This window comes from Battus philenor, unplaced genomic scaffold (assembly GCF_028537555.1).
Source record: "Battus philenor isolate CCGP_79_NKW_IND1 unplaced genomic scaffold, ilBatPhil1.0.hap1 SCAF_25, whole genome shotgun sequence".
NCBI classification, from domain to species: Eukaryota; Metazoa; Arthropoda; class Insecta; order Lepidoptera; family Papilionidae; genus Battus; species Battus philenor.
The window spans coordinates 5426349-5446904 of NW_027181688.1; positions in this window are offsets into that span (position 1 = coordinate 5426349).

Genomic DNA, 20556 nt, shown 5'->3' on the forward strand with positions numbered 1-20556 from the left:
TCGCATCGTCGCATAGATCTGTTCTTTCGTTGAACGACGTTTACGAAAATAAACATTGAAATATAACCATAATCATACATACACGCACACTCTTAAACTCACACATATTTTTACTTACTTTTATTGGTGTTTTATATTGTTTTAATATAACTCAGTACGGGCACATAATACAGTCAATTTTATAAAAGGGAAATATTTTCATAAAATACCAGCATGTTTTAGTTGGTACAGTCAATTGCTTCGTTCAGCCATGTCTAAAAATGTGTGATGTCAGTTTTATCAACATAACTAATATAATATTTGTAAATATAAAAATCTTCCAATACAAAACAGTTTCAGAGAATCTTCTTATATCTCGCAGCGTAACGTCTTGAGAGACTCAAACGCTTCGATTGTCAAAGCGACAACGACAACTCTCTCCTTTGTGCCGTCGATACGTCGTTGATTACACCCACCAATCGGGACATACAAATATTGGTCCACTCTCAATTATTACTTTTTAGAAATCAGGAGTTCACAAAATTTGTGTTAATCTAATAATCATGTTTTAACAAATAATCAATTTCAAAATGCGGTCACACCGACAAATATCATCACAAGTATAAATATACAGATGCATTTGAGATACGCATACAGTTGGTAAATGCACACAATACAACGGATCGCTAAGTCAATGGTTACAAAAACTCTAGATAGAAAAAAAAATATTATTCCATATATTTTTGAAGCTAACCAAAATATAACTAATGTAAAATCTAATAATCCTTGCAATTTATTTTCTATAAAGTATTGAGGTTAACTTTTGCCTTCTTGCCCATATTTTTTGTTTGTGATAATATTTAATGAACCAATAGCATAAAGTCAGATTAAGCTCTCCTTTAATTTCGTCCTTTAACTTAAAGTTTTAAAAACTGAGATTTCTTAAAGCGATCTGATCTAAGAAGAGCCCAAATTAAATCTTTTATCATAAGTGAATTCATTCTAATTTATTAAATATCTTAAAATCCTACACAATTTCAAAAGATTTCTTAACGAGATTTTCTCTTATTAAACTTATATTTTAATTATTATAAATATTTGATTTTTCAGATATATTATGTAACATTGTATTCCGGGAATCGAACCCGCAACCTACGACCGCAAATCTCAGTCCTCTGCCGCTGGGCTACCTCGGCTCAGAATTGCTATTTGCTAAAAATTTAATTTTAGATTCTGGCAAGCCAATGAAATGAAACTGGATTTTTGTATCAAGTAGAAAATACGACAATTGTACACAATGAATAATAAAGATAGTAGTTTTCAATTCATCCATTACAATTTTGATTTTAAAGTTGAGAGGAAAATAATCCGACAATATATAATAAAAATAAACCGACATAGCGACAACAAAGGGTAAAGCAAAATAGTGCCAAATCATGTCAGAGCGTCCGTCCAATTTGCTGCACACAGGCATGCTGCGCAGCGGGCAATGTAGACAAAGGCATACTATTCAATTCGATATGTATTGAAAAATAAATGTTTTCGAAAATATTTCCAATATGTTTATGCTCAACCTTCAATCAAAATTCGAATGAGCTATTCTGAATCACTTTTTTTGAAATTAAATAGACAATGTCTTTCAATATCGTACGTATATATGTGTTAACATATTTTTAAATTTACTAAGAAATTGGTTATAGATATAAACGCTTTAAAGAAATGAATCTGTAGTTTATATTGTACACAACGTCTTAAAATCTTAGATTTCAGATATAATAAATAACGTAATGATAATAGAGTAAACGTTTTAAAAAATCATTTTACTCGTACAATATATTAAAATTAATAATTGTCTACTATATGTTGCCGACTGAGTGACGATGAATGAATGACTCAATTGCTGTCAAAAATGTATGTTACACTCTATCCTTATGTTAAAGGTTTGAGAAATAATGAATGTTACTTAAATAACATATTATTAAAAAGCGATTTCTATATTCGGATATGAACATATTGAAATTAAATTTTGTTTACTGTTTATCTCTGCAGACTTTGTACTGTCAGAAGTTACTAACCCTTCTCATCCCAGTAAAACAAATGTAATACATTTCGGAATGATCACTTTATACGTGTTGATTGTAAATAAGTGTAAAGACTTTAAAGCCTTTTGTTGAATAGCGAGCATTACATTCAACTCCTTAGAGCTTTTAAATCTATTACCGGACACCTGTATCATGCTATCTGTCACCACCACGGGACCTTGAACGGTATGAGTGATGTTATATCTGAATATAATTATAATTGTTATCACTGGCCCGTTCCAATTTCATATTATGGCATACATTATAATATCAATCATATAAATCAGTCAACGAACCCAGTTCCACACATTACGATGAAATAAAAACTCTAGTATTCTATTATAACACTTAATTATATGAATTTAATTTTAGATCGAAAACAAAGAAACAGAAGCTCCAAGAAATTTTGTGGAACTTTATTTTGTTTATGTATGTACACCGAGACCCATGAATGAAGGATTTGTGAACTTTTTGAACTTAGGCGTTAGGAGTTTTTTGATTTCGTGTATCTATTACTGGTCTGTCACTAAGTTTCATTTTCAATTTTAAATTATGGATCATAAGTAATATGTCATTAAAGTTATTGTAAAGCAATCGCTAGAATACCATATTTTTAATGATCATCTTTCAGGGTTACTTTGGCTTTTAAGCTGTAAAAAGCCCGTACAGTTCTTTTCTGTAAAAGAAATATGGAAGTAATATCTGCAGCACTACTTCGTAATGAAATACCGTAGCGAGGATGCCATGAATAACTTGAACCGTGGTAACGCCGGTATAAGACGCACTTACAATTCATACAATTAAAATAACTACATACTATAATACATAGAATACACAGTAAATATACATTATAAATGTATGCTTTGGAAAATAATGACGCTTTACTAGACTTTTAAAAAATGGCATCGATCGGCACAGGTAGCTCGTTCCAAAAGCGTGCAGCCTCAAGAGCGAATCATTTATCTAAGAAACTAGATGTATGCTTGGAAACTTCCTAAATCTTTAGTAGAATTAATGCAGTTATATTTAATTTTTACATACAGATAGCCGCTGGCGCCTTAAGATTCTGAAGTAAAGATCACGGGACGGTAAACATGACCCACAAGGTGGCACAAATAACCTTGTTAAGATTGTTCAACTGTGAATGTCCTAGGGCTGAAATAATGATAACGATATTTCTTACACTTGTCTACGTGAAAATCACTTTAACTGAGTCAGGAGGATTCTTAGAAGCATTACCTTTTTATAAAGAAGGGTAATAAGTATTTTGTAAAAAAAAAGTAAATAAATTGGCTTTTCGTTTCACGCACGTGGGTTAAATTATACTAATTCACCCTCGGCAAACGATCGCCGCGAGCACATTTCGGCACTGTACCAAATTACCTTGTTAGAACACTCTTCGATGTTTTTTATGTTTTATTGAATGTATAATATTATTCTTTTGGACATAGATGTCGATATTCTTTCTTTTTTGGGCACTAAATGACCGTCTTGCATTGTAAGTTCACTATACCGTGTTTGTTGAAGATGGTGATGATTGAATGATTTCATCATTATCATCATTTAGAAATATATATATTTAGAAAAGAATTTATAGATTTATAGATTTAGAAGAAATATATATATTTAAAATATATATATATATATATTTAGAAATATATACATTTAGAAAATATTGTTAACCTGGTTTACAAGTCATAGTTCATAGCTTTCCATAACACACACCCAAAGATATTAAGTCATACATTGCCAAACTCATTAAATTCGAGTTAAAGCCGCTTTACGCTTGTAAGAGTACAAATTAAATTTCTTTACAAATTGTCTCTATATTCGAAACGAAGTTGGTGCTGGTAGCCTTGTAAAGCTGTTACAGATTACAGGGCTGCAGGTCAAAGGCCCGCGAGCTGACCGTATAATATGTTTCAAGTGAATATTGATATCCCGGATCATTTGGCTCCGCTAATTATAGTCAGAAATAAATAAATTTAAAAAACTTTTAAGTTAAACGGTTTTTTGATACCCATATTGTGGTGGTTGTGGAAAAATATGTACCTAGTCCGCCATATTGGAACGGCGTCCATCTTGAATTTTAAATTTTGACATAATCATCGTGTTTTACTAGTGTAGCCCTTTCATTTGATACCCATATTGAGGGGGTTAAGGAAAAATACGTAATCCGCCATTTTGTGTCAGCGGCCATCTTACATTTATAATGTTATTGATTTTATTATATTGTATTGTCATCTAAATAAATGTGTGTACCAAATTTCAGATCAATCTGACAACGGAAAGTTGCTTAAATTTTAATTTCTAATTTTGATCCAAATAAATTCCGTACGGGTCGAACTAAATAAAACCGTTTAAAAAAGGAATCAGTCTTGGTCGGAATGTAACCGTCGTTTGTATCATGAAATATACATACAATACGTGTGAAACAGTTGGACATCCTCTAAATAACTATAAAGAATAGCTTATCTTATAATTATTATTTAGTTTACTTTAGCCGTAAGACGTCAATAGCTGAAAATGGGCCTCTTCCGTAGATTTCCAATAGGACTGGCAACATGTCGTTTGTTTACCTTATGAGAGCATTTCATACACTGCACTTAACGATCCGTGGTCTCCACTTCAGAACCTTAAGGACACTACGACCTATTTGTTCAGCACACTATGTAGCCTCCACACTGCCACTTAAACTTGTTAATATTGTCTGTGGGTGATGTCGGTTACGTTCCTCGACGGATCTCCGTAATCCTGATTCGAGCTCGCAATCCAGAGCAAATCCCTCTAATAGCACGTTTATTTTATCAAAAAAGCTTAATTTAGGATATGGTTTCGTCATGTGGTGTCGTCGACGTCGGTGTAATTTAATACAAATTTTCGATAATTAATAGCGTAAAAAGGTTTGTAAGTCATTGACACTAATTTATTTCTCTTAACTTTTATTTAAGTGCATCGTTAAATTTTTAATTACCTTGACCCTAAGGGGTCTGATGACAGCCAAAAACTGTTCAATTAGTACAGCAATATCTTAGATTTGTTATCTGTAAGATTAATAAACTACTAACTTTCATTAATTAAACGGAACTTAAAAAATACAATCCAAATTTTTCCGCAAATACTTTAAGTATACGCTCACACAGTATAAACAGAGTAAACAGTGTACAATTCGCTGTCACCTGCTAGAAGGCTGTAACTTATACATTCCATACATACATAGCTCATGGAATATGTGTTAGTACAAAATGACTTGTAAAACATGTCTATCAGTTTTTGTTGTTTGATAAACGTTTTTATGAGCAACCGCCGCGTGGAATATCTACCTAGTGGTTAAATTTCCTTCAACTACAGGCCAATCTCTGACGGTCCTATTAGAAGTCAATGTGGGAGATATACTCGTATGTTCAGCAGTGGATGTCTTCCGCTGAAATGATGATAATGACTTAACTATGAAATGAAAACTAATGATGTGTAGCTCTTAACTTACTAAATCAACATAGAGCCATTTAAAGTTGTCGCAGAATAAAAGTAATTAGATTGGAAACAATTTATCGTTATAAAGCCGACTTCAATTCACAGCAGATGGAGATAAAAAAGAAGGATTTATTACAAACGATTCGCGGTAATGGTCGTTAAAATGAATTCAATTTAAAAAAGTAATTTATTTAAGTAATCCAACATTAGCCCGCTGATGATTTCGGTATTGAGATGTAAACTATGCACTAAACTTACTGTTAAAGAAATTACGGAAGTAACATAGTAATCTGCAGATTTTGTGTTCCAAAATTGGTAACGTAATGGTAAGCTATATAAGTATTATCATCATCATTATTTCAGCCGATAGACACCAACTGCAAGGCATAGGCCTCCCCCAAAGATCTCCATGATGACTGGTTTTATGTTGCCCGCGTCCAATGACTTCCCCTGACTGTTTCGTCGGTCAGTATATTAGTACAGTGCTACTAACACTACTATATCGCGCCACAGGTGCCGCCACATGTACTTTGTGTGTCTTTTTATAAATCTATGGAAAAGCTTATGTGGATGTACTAATAAGGCTGAAATGGTTATAAATCGACATGCGTTAAAATTTTATTTTGATTAAACACAATATTTGCGAATCGCTCCTCGCGTTAATTTTATTTTACCCGGTTCGCTTCATTCAACGCGCTTGCAAAAAAAAGTGGTGAAGCGAGTTGCTCCAATTCCTTCAATTAACTTGCGTCCATTGACAGCGGTGGGGGGGCCGTTGACGATGGAGGGGTTATTTGAAGAAGGGGGAAAAAAAGCAAAAAAGCTCAACTGCACGCGACCGCTGCTCGCTGCATTACCAGGTATCTTAAGAAACGATTGTTTTATTTGAAACTTAAAGACAAAACAACGTAATACTGACGCGTATTGCGATGATATCCCGTTATAGTAATCTGACTTTTTCAACTCATGATGTCACAAGATATTTCTCTTACATATCTATTCTAAACTATAAATCTTTAATAACCTGTATAATTAAGCCGTGTTATACTCACGGTTGACTTTTAAGTTTAACATTAGTAAACGCAGATTAAATTTAGTACGCCAATCTGAGGCCTGTTGAACGGCTTTATCTAATCGTATATTTATAATAGTTATATTTCACAGGCCCTATATTACACATTTTAATACATGTTCACTCTTATTCCGTATTAATTTTAATCTATATTAAAAATGACAATTGTAATTTCTAATAAAGGTGAAGAACAATTTATAAAAGCAAATCTGTACAGGAACAAATACTATAAGAACGTGAACAGGCCAAGTTCTTTCGGCTCTGATAATGTAATTTTATGAAGTTACCAGGAGAGTTACACCCGGAGTCATGTCAAGGAGAGAAATCTCACCTGTAGAGACTGAGCGAAAATAAATAGTTCTTCTTAGTTGCTTCTTCATGACTGTGGGTTTGTCAGTCTCCGCTGTCATTTTTTCAAGGCTGTTCTAATCAATTAAATTTTATCAAGGCAAGCGTTGTAAAGTGAACTTACTAGCTAACTTAAAGTGAACAACAAAATTCTATATTTAATTATGTTCTCACTTACATTTTTAGCTTTTTACTAGTAGTTTATGAAAAGGAATAAATAAAAGGATTTTTTTTTGCAAAATGGAATAGTGATCTAGATATATTCATCTCTTACTATGTACACACGGAAAGTTAGTGGAAAACACCACACAGGACGTTCATGATATTAAAGAAATATGTTCTATTTGTGTCTGTTTTTTAAACTGAGTTTACGGATGTTTCTTACATTAGGTATCTCTACGGCACCCGACAAATTGATGGTTCCTGTAAACTCAATGTTAAAAGCTTCAGGATTGAGGTTAAAATCACGTTAAATATCGTCATCAGTTTCGAGTAAAAATAACGGGAAGGTACTTCCATAGCACCTGCTGATAAAGCACGGATCCTTCTACCAACCAGAGCCCATCAGGTAACCCGCTTCGTACCTAGTACCTATGATTATAGTTATTTAAATCTCACCAAGCGATACCCGCGGGCATCGCGGCGTGCGTATATAAAATTACTATTTTTTATTCTCATTCCGTACGCCCGTGAATGTATAATTTTGCAATTAAATTAATCCTCGAACCTCTTCAGATGCTATACTTTTAAGTACATGCGGTGGGTTACTTATACTTTGCAGACAATGAATTAATCGTTAAACATGGTACAGTTAATAACTATACACTATTTATCGGACTGGCATTTCGCAGAATTTATTTCACTCCATAAACTGACCACAAGAGAACGTTTACATGATAGGAAGTAATACGACATAATGAAGAAAGAGAGATCTTCATTTCATTTGTTCATAAATTGATTGTTTTTGCGTCGTCTTCGATTCTATCTCGGTGCAAGTTGGATGTTAAATAGGTTTGTATAAACAATAAATAGTATATATGAATGGTGAGGAAACAGGCCTAATATTTAGACAAAAAATTAATAAATAAATACTATATTTTGATGAATATTCGGCTTTTATTCCTCATCCAGAAAGTGTAAAATATAGTAAAACTTTTAATTTCATACATATTATACCTTTGATACGAATGTAATAGTCAATGATAGTGTGTTTTATTAAAGATAATGATTATTATCATCATCGACATGATCGCCCTCGAACTTCTACTATTTGACATTGGACTCCTCCGTAGTTTTCAATTAATAAATAAGATTAGAAAATTAATAAGACCGATTGATCGATCTTGACAAAGTCGTCTATCCGCCTCGTGTGTGGACATCCAACGCTGCACTTGCCTATCCGTGGTTTCCAATCAAGGCCATGAGTTTTGCGTACTACGGCACCTGCCCACTGATACTTCAACTTGAGATATGTCCGTTACTTTCGTTAAAATGTGATTCAAAAAACAACATTAGTGGTATCAGCATCGTTTACGTGATTTATTTATATACACTACTAGATTTAGTTTCTCCGTCATACATAATATTTAACCGAGATGTATTGGGATAACATATCGGAGTGAATTTATCGTTGTGTACGCTCGACTGACGCAGTGGGCCGGTGATTGCTCAGCACCGACAAAACCATTTGCATGGCTGATCTTTTGGCAGGGAAACGGCAAAGTCGATATTCTTTTCAATTTATATATAAGAGTAATCATGTATTTGTGTTAAAATATCTACACGAAAAGAATGTTAGTAAACTATCAATTATAATGTAACAATAACTTAATCAAACAAATGCGAACAGTATAATTGCAATAAAATTAAATATTATTAAACCAGTATATACGTACATGCATGCGTAAGAACCAGGATCAACAAAGTAGCTTTGCATGCGAGGAAGAATTGCATGTTTGAAGTGACAGAAAAACCCCCTGTCCCTTATTCCTCTGCTCACATACTTTGACAGGACTAGCACTTGCCATACACACTACATTTATCTTTAAATAACTTAATTTCAAAAATAATATTTTAAACACAGAAATTGTTACGGAATAAACAGTCAAAGGAAACTTTACTTCGCTTTGAGGTTCAAACACAAATTTGAATATTATTTCAAAGGAAGTGCAGATCCTAATCATTATCGTGTCGGCCGGAAGCGTTTATGTCGCTCGAAAATTGCCTTACATATATTTATGACTGGCCATTTCCACATTTGTTATAATTAAAAAAGAACAAATTTCGGCGTGTTAATTTTTAATGAAACTCTCAGAAAATTTGATGGTTATTATAATTTGTAGTGCTTGTAGCAACTATTTGTTGCCTTTATCACTTGCAAAAGTCGTAGACGGAGAAAGGGAAAATACATCAAAAATATTATTGTTATGATATATTTATTTTACAGGTTTTTGTTTGTTGTACTTCTTAAAATTATTACAAGATAACTAAGAGACATTACACGTGAGTGTATTGCAGTACCGTTGTACCTTTGTAATACCGCACAGTTGCCTATGAAATTTTTACTAATATTATTATAACACGCTTATCTTTATTTCTAGTGCCAGCCTTATGTACATCGCTATTTTTATTTATTAATATAAATAGAGTACACTAAATTTTCTCGAGAGTCATAGAGTAAAAACTATTTCCGTCAAAGGATATCATTCTAGCGTGGTCAAATGTTTTTCAATTTAATATCAAAAATGGATATTCCCTATCGGAACTAAAAACCAGTGTTATTTATATTTCTACGTATTGAGGCACAAGATATCTGCTTACAAATGTGATCACGAATTTATCTCACTACGCTCGACTGGCGGCCTAAAAACAGAGATCGCTCACCAATGACAGACACATTTATTCCGTTAATATTTCTGCCAAACAACACGGGGCGTTGGCGCGACGAGGCACTAAATCTTTTTTATTTAAAATAAACTGTATTATCCTTTTAATATTCAAAAATATCTCTTTTTAGTCACTTACATACAAGATCTTTAACAATTTCCGTTAATGTGACAGTCTTCTATTATAGATAAAAAGTTGGGAAAAAGATACTTTCGTATTTAATATGTATTTTGTATTGGTAATAAGAAGTGCCAATGGAACGGTCACAAAGCACGCAGAACAATAACCCGCATCTGCGATTGAAACGCCACAGGCTCTGAAAGCATTTTAAACGAGTCCATGTGAAGACGGGTGTAATAAAAATTTTACACGACACAATCTTTATTTGTTTAAATAAAATTATAGATAATATTTGTATTGTAGTAATGCTGTCAACTCGTATCAAACATAAACTAAATAATAAAAAAACACACACACAACTTTCCAATGAATATAAATTTAAACCATAGCAAAATAGTAAAATCTGCGTTTTTTTCGAAGTTTAGAACTCTGAATTAATATTTTAATAAAAAAAATTTTGTCCATAATAATTTCATACAATATATGTATTTTGTAATACAGAATACATATAAACTAATATAAACTTTGCAAACATGGTTTCAATTTGCGTTATGTTTTTTGAAACGTTACCACGACGCGAGGTGAGGTATTGGTATGTACGAGTATGTGTATGTTACGAAACCACTTGAATATAACCGAAATTCGTCGACATATTTACGTAATCCAAAAATGAACCCTAAGAAGACTGTACAGTTCATTCGTCATGTACGAACAAAAATGACGTCGTTAAAATGAAATATAAAATTGTTATACACATGCCGGAGTGAGAGGCACTTGCGTTAGGAAAACATAATTACTCAGTTTCGTAGTGGCGCGTGTAGATTTTTTCATACTAACATAGTGCGGTTTTAATCAGCAACCATTCGTTGTCTCTCATTCCAGTGACACTTAAACAATATACTAACACTGGCTTTCATCCATGACGTTATATGAGTAAAATTTAATTTATGTCATAATTAATCTAAGACAAATATTTAAGTCAAGTTTTTATTATATTAGGTAATTGGAAAACACTGAATGAATTCCGCTTCTAACCGATCGTAATGGAAAGCTCTGAATTAGGCATTTTTCCATCAAAGGACGTTGAATGGCTTAAATGAAGATTCAAGTTTCAAGTTTAAATTAAATTCAAAAGCGTTAATAGGAACTTTTGAATCGTCGAGCATTTTAACATTATAAGAAGTAGGCTGGCACATACTTCTAATTGAGACTAAAACTACATCGCTACGAGCGAAAATAAATGAGCCACCGTGAATATTTTTCTCTATACAGAACGAGCTTTTAATTTAAAAGTAATATTGTATTTTCGCTTTGTTTAATTATTTTCTTTCAACTTTTCAGTTTAAGACTTTCTAAATACACAATCAAATTTGAAAAAAGGATCCTATAAAAGTCACCTGTAATTTTAACGATCTCGCAAAATTAGGACGAATATCTTTGGCGATTGCTTTAACAAAAATCATATAAATTTCAAAGGTCTTGCTAATATGTATCTTTACCTAAGAAGAACGGTCCTATCCATAACTATAGACAGGACTGGTTGGAAGCTGGCTTCTTTCAGCATTTTCGAAGACCTTATAGATCTTCATAGATACGAGGGAGGCCTATGTCCAGCTGTGGACGACTTTCCTAGCAAATTATGATAATGATGACAGTTAGAGCTCTTAATTCCCTAGCTGTATAATCACTTATTTATTAAAAGCATTATCGTTTATACTAGTAGAGTTACTACGTGTTTATTTAGTTAAAACAAATGTAGTGCTCAAAATGCTTTAGTGTACGTACATATGGTTTTCAGTAAATGAAAATATTGCTACAAATGAAATTTAAATGTACCATAATCTATATATTCCTTATGCGGCCGTCGTACATATCTCTAAACTTGTTTTATAAGATTTTCGATAAAATTTTCGAAAGCACTCCATCAAAATTTTTCAACCAGAATACCAAAAAAAATATTTTTCCCGTAAGTTTCAAGACCGAAGCCTATTTATATCATCATTCACGTTCAACACTTATGAGATTATTTAAGCACTATTTTAATTTCATTTTTATCAAAAACAGCTCATATTATATAGTTTGTTTGAGTCATTATTTTACAAATATTTTTGGTATTAAATTGGCATCATTCCATCTAGCACCGCTATTGAAACAAAATTATAAAATGTCAGTACAGTTATTCAATAATTTCTATAGCCAATAACATAAAGTGACACATATCAAATGTTTTACAATCGGTGATGCAACTTGGATTTTCCCACGAATCGTTTCCCACGTACGCGATCAGTTTTACAGGTTCTTTTTACCAACATAATTCTATCTCTACATATCGAACCGTTTCCTTACTAGAATTAACTCATGTATTTATTTATAGCTAACGGTTACATTACAAATTGTAAACGTATAAACAATTCAGTAGAGTATTTACGTTTAAGAAACAGCTTATATTCTGTCATTGCCACAAATCTTTTTTTCCAGCTATGTGTATAACCTCTTTCGACAATTGATAGAGACCTATTATTTAAAGTTTATTTTCACTTGATTTTTTTTTATTTACAATATTTGCTCTTAATCTTAGTTTTCCATCTCTATTGTCTAATTAACCGGTTACTATTTTTCTTTTTTATTAATTGTATTTCCATACTTATTTTGACAGTTTAATTTATTTTATCATTTACAATGTTAACTTTTCTCTTTACCTTTTCTTCTAATTTACTATGTACTCGCCATCCATTATTTAAATAGATGGACATCTTACATTTTTCCAAAAACCTCCCTTTAAGGAGCTTATCAATTCTGTTTTTACTCCAAGCATACACAAATAATTTTCCACGAGATATCTTAGACCTTACTTTTCTCAGTTTTAAATCTAAATTTTTAAGTATATTATTAAATTAATCTTGTCATACCATTTAAGAATTTTTAGTCGATCGAGATAAGAGGAATTTGTTTTGTCGACACATTTACATTAATCATTATATACTGTACACATGAAAAATTATTAAATGGTATTTAAATAGAGTAATTGTTAAGTTTCTGGCTGGCTCTTCGCAACAAATCAGCATGCCGAGTCGGTGTTAGCTTATAATGTTTAAATAGTTGATGATTCCAAAGCGCATGTAAATACCTACTTGAATAAGATGTCTTGAATTTGTATTTGAAGTCATCCACTTCTACGGTTGAAACGATGATGAAAAAAAAACTTTATCTGTGGGGAGTCTAGGACAGTAATGACAAACTATATTGCTGGCTGGGCTGCGTGTTGCTCTTTACTGGGCAGTACTATTTTATATAATAATTAACAGCAAATTAACTATAAATACACGCTCACAACGCTTGTATTATTATCTTTTATTGTGTAGAAATTTATTTAAAATTATCCAGACACAAATTTTTCGACGGCTCTTGGAAGTCTTTATTTTATAACGCACGGTTAAAATCCTAACACATATCAAGCACTAATATAATTGAAGCAAGCGTCATCCATATATTGAGCAAAGTTGACACTGATTTCAATTATACTCGAGACTTGTTATTTTATTTGGACATTCCGATAGTTGTTTGACGTATGTAGGTTAAACTAAACCATGTGCACACAAACTGTTTTTAATTATAAGGGTCATACAAACAACACAATAATCCCGATTTATATTTGATCACGTACAACATATATGAAATCTATTCGACGCTTTGTTTGTGACTTCCGGTTACAGCCGATTGATCTCTGAGCCCGGAATGTAATATTGACGGAAACGAATTCCGCCGAATAGAACTGTTAACACACCGCTGATGTTGATTCGACTTGTTTGTTTCGATACGTTATTGTCGTCTTATAATAAAAATACCGACTTTGCCTATGTTAAATTTATTTATATTGACATATTGTATTACATTACATAGGAGTACGAAAGTATTACATATCCGAACGGGATTATCTCTGCAGCGAGGGAATTAGACCGTTATCCATCATGATGCCATTGTACGCGCCGGCAGACTTTATGTTATATAATTAGGATGTATATTTTAATGTAATCCTTGGTATTATACAAGTTTCTAGTCCAAGTCTAACTGAAACAATAATTTATTGTGGTGATTAATGAGTTAGTTTAATAATTTTCTTTCTTTACTTATTTATTTATGCTCACCAAAGTAAATGCATTGCTTGCTTGCAGATTATTTTGTATTCATAGTGTTTGAAAGTTTTTAACATTTTTCATTAATACACAATTAATAAAGAATTGGTAAATTATTCCTACTTACACACTGAAAAAAATATCCAAAGCATCACTCATAATAACGTTATATAACTTTAATACAATGACCGTTTATTTCCTTTTACTTTACCTTTTAAGTTTCCTTCGTAATGTCACTAGTTTTAATTGTCTGTACCTAGATCTTTCAGTTAGAATAGTGGTAGCCCAGGGGTGGAGCGTTGAAACTTGCAGTTGTTTTTTGCAGGTAGGATTCCCAGCACACAATCTTATGTAATTCACAGTTTATGCTTTAATTATATAGGATTGCCACTGCCTACAAACCAGTTTCCTGAGGTAGGGCCGTAGTATCATTAGCAATTGCTAAGCGATGCATGAGTCGACATGTACATTGTGCACACATTTGGTAATCTTCAACTATATTAAAAAGAAAAATGTTATTACGTATATACATTCTGTATTCAACCAATGTTGTTTATTAAAACTATTAAAATCTCAGGCATATATACAGGATGATTGATTGTACGTATAAAAGTGTGAGAAAGCTGCTAATAAGGATATATCTTCTTCTTCTTTTCAGCAGAAGGTACTACAAAGCATAGGCCTCTTCTAAAAATCGTCACGACCGGTCTTACGCCGCCTACATCCAGAGACTTCCCGGGACTTAATATGTCGTCGATCCAACTGTGGGTGCCGCGTCTGCCGACTCTCGTCTAATGTATATCCTATCCAAATACAAATGTTTTCATAAATAATCAATAAGGTTATAATAATACAGTGAGAAAAAAAAAACATTTTTTAAAATTCTTGTTACTACATTTTAAAATAAATTATTGTGTATTTGTCGCTGCAGACTTTGTTCTGTCAAAGTTAATACAAGTTTACAAAAGGCCTGTCACATTCCAATAGAAAAAAATGGCTGTTTATACTCAAGTTTTGACATCATTATAGTTTTTCTTATATCAACTGGAACATAAATTCATTGAATATTCGAATGTTATTTTTAAATTATGTCCACTGCAATAGCATCTTCCGATGATAACCAAATCGGAAAAATTAGTTTATTTAAAACTTTTTCCTTCATAGTAAATATTTGTTATTGATTATTTAATATTTTAGAAGTAAATAAATAAGCTAAGTAATAAATTCAAAAATTGAATTTAAGTTTATTAATTTTTGAAATATTTATTATTCATCTAATATTTTCACTTTTCATAATTATCAAAAAGTTTTAATAAAATATGTTTATTGATTTTTAAATACTTATTATTTATTCATTAAATATATATATATTTTTATTTTATAAATTAAAATTTTATTTTCATGTTGTATTTTAATTATAATAAGATTTTTTTTATTAAATATACTACTCAAAATAAAATAGGGCCCACCATCATTTTGCCCCTTAATTTATGTGCATACATGATTATTAAATTTTTACAATTAGTCGATGTTGAATTAGGGTTTTGCACATTAAGTAAACACAAAATAACGTTTGAATTGTTTAATTTTATCGCAACACACTCAAATACACATTTTTAGAGAAAATGAGCACTAAGTAGACTGTCAATAAAAACTTTTATAGTCACTGTTTGTTTTTAATAAACTTGCCGGGAGCTATTCTTTAGTATCGAGTAGGACCTCCTTTGCTCCGTATGCACTCTCTGAGCCTATCTGGAACACTCTCATTCAGATGAGTGATGTTTTGGTCGGGTATTCGTTCCCAACAGAGTTTCAGCGCGTTTATGAGGTCCTGTTGGCTGTTAACGTGGCTATGGGTCTCTTTAAGACTTCTTTTCAATTGATCCCATAAATGCTCAATCGGGTTGAGATCGGGACTCATTGCTGGCCAAGGTAAAACAAAGATATTGGCATCAGAAAGTGTCCTCTGAGTGACCCTAGCTGTATGCGCACGAGCGTTGTCTTGCATAAACACAAAATTATCACCTCTCACCTCTTACTCTTTGTGAATATGGGATGACATAAGGTCGGATTACTTGCTCGACGTAACTGGCTGCAGTGACCGTCCCTTCGTTCAAGATCACCAGCTCTGTTTTGCCTAACAAGCTTATACCGCCCCATATCATCACACTCGGGCCCCCAAAACGATCAGTACCGTGCATGCATGGTTCAATAAAACGTCATCCTTCTCAAATCTCAAACGTGTTGCCCGGTGAGCCCTTGTTAATTTTAAACGAATAACACGCATCCAAGAATGTTGCCCGTCCTCGTGGAGTCGATTCCGAATGGTTTGACCACTAACGCGTGTGCCAGTAGATTGCCTTAGCCGAGATTGCAAGGTCCGGGCGGTTGTCGTGCGGTCCCTGCGCGCAGTCAATCGAATGTACCGGTCTTCTTGAGCAGTTGTGGCTCGAATCCTTCCTAATCCAGGTCTTCTAGCCACACTACCTGTCTCCTGGAACCGCACCCATATGTTTCAAATAGCTCGCCGTGACACACCAAGGCGAGATGCAACCGATCTTTACGATTCTCCCTCTTGAAGCAAAAGAACTGCCCTTGTCGAAGTTTCCACATCCATATGACGACGAGAACCTGGCATTGTAATCGGGAATAATGCCGAAACGAAAAAAACACAGCTAAACAAAGTGTGATCAAAGTATTGCGCTTAAAGCAAGATTGAGAACACAAACGATTGAAAATTTAAGAAATGGATAAATTTAAGCACTTTACTCTTTTTGTTCTCCCCACTTGAAATCAACAAAAAAGTTAAATTTTAAAACATCATTATGAACTAATAAACATAGCACACGCTAGAAGTGGTAGTGTTTCATTTTGTCAATGATTAGTAAATGAGTTATTTATAAACACGATTAGAGACAAAGTTGCGGTGGGCCCTATTTTGTTTTGAGTAGTTTATTTTATGAAATTTATTCCTTCATTTTATATATATTAAATAAAGACTCTAGAAGTGTTTTTAAAAAGCTCGATGTCACCAGCTCTGACGTCACTAACGTTATTTAGTTACTTTTCTGCGAATTAAACGCAGTTTCGGAGAATTTTATTTTTCGACTAACATCGTAACGTCTTCAACAGATTCGAACGCTCCGGCGCTTCTATCGACAATTATTTACGTGCTAGCAAGACTTTTTTTATGTAAACCCTCACAAGATTTTAAACATATGTACATGCACCTCAATATTTTAACCCAAATTTTTTAAAATCAGATTTTATTACTCAGCTATATGTATTATACTTACAGCTATATGTATATCTATAAACAGGTTTTGTTTTTCGCAATCCTGTGGTATACTTTGTTAACGGTTTATTATGAGTTATAATATTGTATGTATCGATGTCGATATATATCCTACGTTTACACATATATAATAGTCATACTAATAAATCTGTATATATCATCATCGTTTTTGTCCACTTTTTAATATAGCCTCCGGCCTTTTCGTATGCGTACATATATGTACATGGAAACGCCTCGTCACGACAGGGCTAGAAACAATACGGCAACCTGTGTTGAGAATACACGCTAAAACACTTGCATCATTTATAAAATTATGAAGGTTGACTCTTTGACTCTTGTGTAGGCACACAGGGTGATTAGTTATAGGTGTAAAAGCTTTAAAGGTGTGAATGTATAGCTCAACAGCTGCCAATTAGTGTACGGTATGCCATATCCAAAATCAGTAGTTACGCAAATAATATATAACTTAATGATAATATATAAAATATATTATATGTTACATGATTATAGATAATGCAAAGCGTTTACAAAATTCGAACTACTACGTGTTAAATTTAATTATTGTTAAATATCTACACTAGCAGACTTTATACTGTTAGAAGTTAATGGAACGGAAAAGCTTCAAAATTTTTTGCTGACAAATGAGCTAAACTAAATAAATCTTTAAGCTGTTATACCTATAAAATCATCCTAATCTGAGGTTTAACAAGAAATTGTAGCAAAAAATATATTCAATAAGAACCAATAAACGATGGGCATGTTGTATTAAAAATGCATTTAACTTTTGTTTTCTTTAACATCAACACAGAGACTATTTATTTCAAAGAGCTATTTTGAATAATGCACGAACATCTATCAAGGGGCTAATTGAATCGATACTTAGCGCCACTTAGCCCCCGCGAGAGACAATAAACGCCGCGTCCGTCGTGTGTAATTTAAATCAATGAACTGCGCGGAACGAATCACGTTCACTATTATGCATATAGTATCCATCTTCAGGGTTGCCAGTTACTCAAAAATATATTTTTAAATTACCTCAATTTTATTTTATTATCATATCAGCTATTAGAGGCCTACTGCTGCACAAAAGCCTTTTATATATTTCCTGTAAGATCTGCAAAAGCGGTCAGCGTCCAGCATATTCCAACGACCTAAACAAAGGTGTCTGTCCGTCTTCTTGTTTGTCGACTTACGCTACGTTTTGCGTTCCGCGATCTCCATTTTAAACCTTTAAGGCCTCAATTATCTGTTTCTGATGTTATTTGACCTGACCACTTACCAACTTTATTTATTATTCATTATTAACATCTAAGACCGGAATTGGCAAACTTGTTTTCCAAAAGAGCCGAATATCTTAGTCATCGTGTTAGCCCATAGACGACCATTGCTAGGCATATTGCAATTATTCCTCGAGCTACTCTCATTTTGTGGAAAATTAGCAATAATAGTCAAAGAAGTTCTTGTTGTATCCAGACTTCTGGCCTAAGTCATAGGATGCAAGGATCATCCTTTTGCTTAACGTCATATTAGCTCAGTGGTAATTAGCAGATTAGAAAATCTGTTTAGAAATTTACAACAAAAATTGTTTTACAATTATAAGAACATTACAACTGTAATAATTTTAATAATGATCATTCTTATAATAGTTTAATATCTACGAGATCATTAAAACTTCTGCAACACTTACTGCGACAACACCCTGAACGTAAAACTAGAGTCAGGTTTTACACAAAGTTATATAAATGTACTATCTCGCATACAAAGCCGCTGATTGCCCTGTTACCAGGCAAATTACCTATTAATCAGTTCCTATTAATTTTCTAGCTGCAATGCATTTCTGTGTAAATTATGGGATAATATCATCAAAGTGTTTTTAAAGTACACCTTACAGACTATTACCGATTTACCTGAAATATGGGCAATTGACCACCACTGCTGACGATTTATTCATGTTCCGTAAAATAGTTTTATGATATCAGAAAATAACAAAGAACGAGATAATCTGTGGAGCAGTTAACATCCTTAAGTTTCTAACTGCCCAGACTTTGCATTATAATAAGTTATCAGTATGTTGAAGACCAATAGAAAAATAAATCATCATCACCATTTCACTCAATAGACGCCCACAACTGGACCTAGGCTTCTACCATAGTCTTATAATAGAACTTGCTGAAAGCGGCTTGCATCCAAGACTGTCTGTCCATTTAAGGGTAGATATCCCACGCTGCCTTTTCCGGTCCATGATCTTAACTCCAGAACCCTAAATCCAAAGCGGCCAATTAACAAACCAAAATTATTTCCGAGCGATGATTTTAATTTTTTTCGCCGTGTTTATCTGCAATCAGTCTAAGACTATAAGCAGATTTGTTCCTTGTCCTTTATAACGTTTAAGATGCTCCTCAGCGCTCAGGAGAGACCACATCCTTCACCATCTGTCACCAAGATTTTATATAACATATCATGGTGTTTCAGTCATTTAGTGTGTCACTTTACTTATTTATTTATATATATATATATATATATATGTACATTTCAGCAACATTACAAAGCTAACATGGATAAACAGTGTATTGTAATGTTTCTACAATTAATAAACATATTTTGGAATATTAATTTATAACATAATAAACTATCAAAAAAAATTTCAGAAATATTTTTTGGGAAAAAATAAAACATAGTCACAACTTGACAAACATTACTCTGCTACATTAACGTGCATTTTTTACAATAAAATGCGTACTCGTAGAAACACTAGTAAAAATATTTAATTAAATAAGACAGTCGAAAAATAATTGTTTAATCTCTTCCCGCACGTCCGCGTCGGAGAAACAAAAGGGTCAGGTCCCAGTGAAGACCTGATTTATGTTCAGACTCGGCATTGGGTCGCTGCGTCCTTTCATCAGGAGATAAACGAGCCAGTTGTCCGTCAGACAGCGTAGAGGACGGTATGTCCGATAGCCCTGCGTCAGTCACTTCCGTTCATTAACACGTCTCTGTGTAAATCTCTGATTTAGCTATTGGTCCATGTGATCCAAGTTCCTGTTAATATTTAAATCGTTGTCTCGATCACGATCTTACGTCGTAATATGGTGTCCAAAAACGAAATGCTACGCAGGGTTTTGAAATACAAAATTATCGGACTCAAACGCGATGGTAGCTACTGTCTAC